A 3,500-nucleotide genomic window follows, 5' to 3' on the forward strand; every position below is an offset into this window, starting at 1 on the left:
CGCCACTGCAGATCCGCGCTCCACTACCGCGGCTCCGCACTCCACGGCAGCCCTGCCGCTGCTGCCACAGCTCTGTGCTCTGCCACCATGGCTCCTCACTGCTGCCGCCGCCACAGCTCTGTGCTCCACTGCTACCGCCACAGCTCTGCGCTCCACTGCCACCGTAGGCCAGATAAAATGGCTTGGTGGGCAGCATGGCAGCCTGCGGGCTGTATGTTGGACAAGCCTGGTGTAAGGTATAACAAAGCCCTGATTCCCTTTGTTCATCCCATTTCTTTGATGTTGTAGTTGTAATAGAAGTTGTAATTTCCCTCAGCCCCAGTGAGAACTGAATGGTTTACAATGCCTTCAATTTGATCATAACATTTGTAGTTGTGCGCTGAGACATTTATTATGATGACATCACATTCTTCAGGCCTTTAGTTGATCTCCTATAGGAGATAGGAATGAACTTGTTTCCCCCACTGCATATTTTGCTTTTTAGAAATTATTTTTCTTTTGTCTTCCTCTGCAGCATTGAGATAGGACACTGAGCAATGTGCTCTAGTGCCCTGAGGTTGTACAGAGAACTATTAAGTGTCGTGGTACATCTTGATCAAATTCTCAGGGATATCATGATCCCCAGATTTGCGGATAGAACTAACAGGACAAATTAGAGGAGATATGAGGGTTACCTCTGTGTCCCAGGGGAGCTGGGGTTACAGGAGGACCCCAAGCCAAAGCAAAAAGAAAGCCTCACTTACCTTCTGCAGAGCCCGAAGAACAGGAAGGAACGCGCGCGGCAAAACCACCACCACGACTGATCAGCCGCGCTTATATCCAGCTGGGGCCAGGCGGCATGGGCTGGAGACGCCACCCGGCGGAAATAAAAAGCTGCCCCGAGGGTGCAGCGGGGCGGCAGACAAGCAGAGGCTCGAGGAGGAAGCCCACACCCGAGGGGCTCAGCTGCTGCATCGAGCAGCGTGGGAAGTTGGGGGTGGAGCTGGGAGAGGCTCCGATAGCGGAGCCGACGGCAGAGTCGGCAGCGACACCGACAGCAGAGCCAGCAGTAAAGCCAGGAGCAACACCAGCGGAGGAACCCGCAGCGGAGTCGACAACAGAGTCAACGGCAGAGTCGGCAGTGACGCTGTCAGCAGAGTCGGCAGCAAAGCCGGTAGCAACGCCGGCAGAGGAGCCGGCAGTGACACCTGCAGCAGGGCTTGCAGCGAAGCCGGTAGAGAAGCCGGCAGCAAAGCCCGCAGAGGGCCTGCAGCAGAGCCGGCAGCGGCACCGGCAGAGGGGCTGGTTACAGAATCAGCGAAAGCAGCGGGGGGCAAGCTGCCCCAGGGATCACCGTGCAAGCCAGCAGTGAAGCCTCAGAGAGGAGGTAACAGATGCGTGGCCAACAGGAACCCCATCGGGTATCACTGCAGAGGGCGGCAGAAGACCCCAAGGAGGGACGGAACAAGTGGCGGATGGGTCCCACTACAGCCCTAGGATAAAAGACTGGGCCTCAATACCCGAGTGGGGTGAGCAACCAGGGCTGGGTACCTAGGCACAGGGGGATCCATGGGGCCCATAGGCTAAGGGCACCCTCCGTGGCCTCTTGGCCCACTGGCCTTATTGCTTTGGCTATCACGGTGGTGGGAATTGCATGCTAAGTCACAGGGTGGTTGGGATAGGGCGCTAGGGATTCGGATTAGGGGGGACCCAGGTCCGAGGACTTTGAAGTCTGCACATCGAGGCATGACCTGAAGACACTGGCGCGCGGCTGGCGGGCCGCAGGAAGAGGTCGGGTGGAGCCAAGAACGCCTAAGGGGCCCGAAGACCGGCAACCCAAGGTGGCGAGTGGCTGGGGTGTAGGGGAGGTTGGAGCCCCATGAGTGCCCGCTGGGAGACGTGACGACCCTGGAGGCTGCCTCGAAGGGGAACCCCTCTACTAAGGTACCATTCAAAGTCATGGCAGGCGAGTCAAGGGGATCCCCTGACGTCAGCCGGGGTAGTCTTTGGGGTCCACCCGCAAGCCCAGGACAGGCTCGATGGATAGTCCGGGCTCAGGCCGCACGAGAGCGCCCAGTAGAACAGAGGCGGGCACAATCTGCAGTAGATGTGGATTGCCTGCTAGGATCATCTGGGCATTGCTTGCCTACTAAATTCCTTTGCCACTGCAGGGATCTTAGATGTTAGTGGAATGTTGTTGTGGCCCATGGCATATATTATAGCTGTCTGAAGAATCAAATATTTGGTCTAGCAAACATCTTTGCCCTTATCTTATTCTATTTATTTGAAACTCCATAATCCTTTTTTTTGGTTGAAAGTCAGTCTACTGTGATATGTGCAAAGCGACTCTAGATGATCTAGTGGCCCTTTCTGACCTTCTCTGAAATGATGCCATTTTAAGAATGTAGCTAGATCCATCAAGCCCATGCATGCAAGTCTTCCTGCACTGGGGCCATGGCTTTTAATCGCCATGCTTATTTGCATGCCACACCCCTGAATAAGATGCACACCTTGTTTGGAAAGGCAGAATTATGAAAACACAATTTTTCCAGTCAGCCCTGCCACAACACCAGTCCAGCCAGTGCTCAACCCTCTGGCTGCATGGAGCAGAGGCAGACTCCCATCACCAGCATCACTCTCCTTCCCCCTGCTGCTTCACTAACAGCTACAGCCAATTTAACAGTGGCTGCAAGAGGGTTACACTTGTAGCAGTCAGCTTTCTGGTAGGGCTAAAAGAACTGATGCTGGTGACAAGATTCTGCCCCTGCTCTGTACAGACAGAAGGTTGAGCCTTGGCTGGGGTGGTATTGTGCATATCTCCTTGCTGCCATTCCAGTATTCCCCTGCCTTTATTCCAGCTCTCAAATCAGTTTCCTTTCTTAAGATACACAATCCAATTTTGGATGGCTACTTTTTTAGAAAAAAAGGTGTGTGTGGTATGCACATAAGCATGGTACCTGATCACACCCAACTTTTCAAATAATATATAGCACTTCAGTATATCTTAGAGCATGTTATCAAGCAGGGGTGGCCAACGCAAAGAATGTTCACCACATCCAGGCGCTGTATGCCTGGATGAGCCACCTGGGCTCTGACCCTCACTCAGCCTGGCCTGGCCTGGCCAGGCCAGGGCACCACTCACCCAGCAGCATGGGGCATGGCTCAGCCCAGCCACATGCATCCTGCATCTCCTATGTTCCACTACTCCCATACTGCATCCTGGCCACTTCCAATCGCAGAGCATCTGACAGTCAATCTCAGTCTTGGGGATGAACCAGTTGGTGAACACTGGTTAAAGCCTCCAACTAGGCCACATGAAGCTGAGCAGACATGGGATGCTGATGTTATCACCAAGAGCCAGGTTAGTCGTTCCCTGGCCCTGCATCTACTGCTGAATTCAGGGCTTTGGATCCTGGGATATAGGTTGTAGCCATGTTGGTCTAAAAAGCATGGACAAACAAAACTCTTGAGGTAGAGGCAATATCTTAGACCAACTGAATATTCACTTCAATTCAGTACCC

General features: G+C 53.7%; 1 protein-coding gene across 1 annotated transcript in view; it reads right to left on the reverse strand.

Moving 5' to 3' along the window:
• The window catches only part of SPATA17 (spermatogenesis associated 17), a 174,239-nt gene that overhangs the window by 166,209 nt on the left and 4,530 nt on the right, over positions 1-3,500 (reverse strand). The gene's annotated exons all lie outside the window — the stretch shown is intronic.

This window comes from Alligator sinensis, unplaced genomic scaffold (genome assembly GCF_000455745.1).
Source record: "Alligator sinensis unplaced genomic scaffold, ASM45574v1 scaffold178_1, whole genome shotgun sequence".
Classification (NCBI taxonomy): Eukaryota; Metazoa; Chordata; order Crocodylia; family Alligatoridae; genus Alligator; species Alligator sinensis.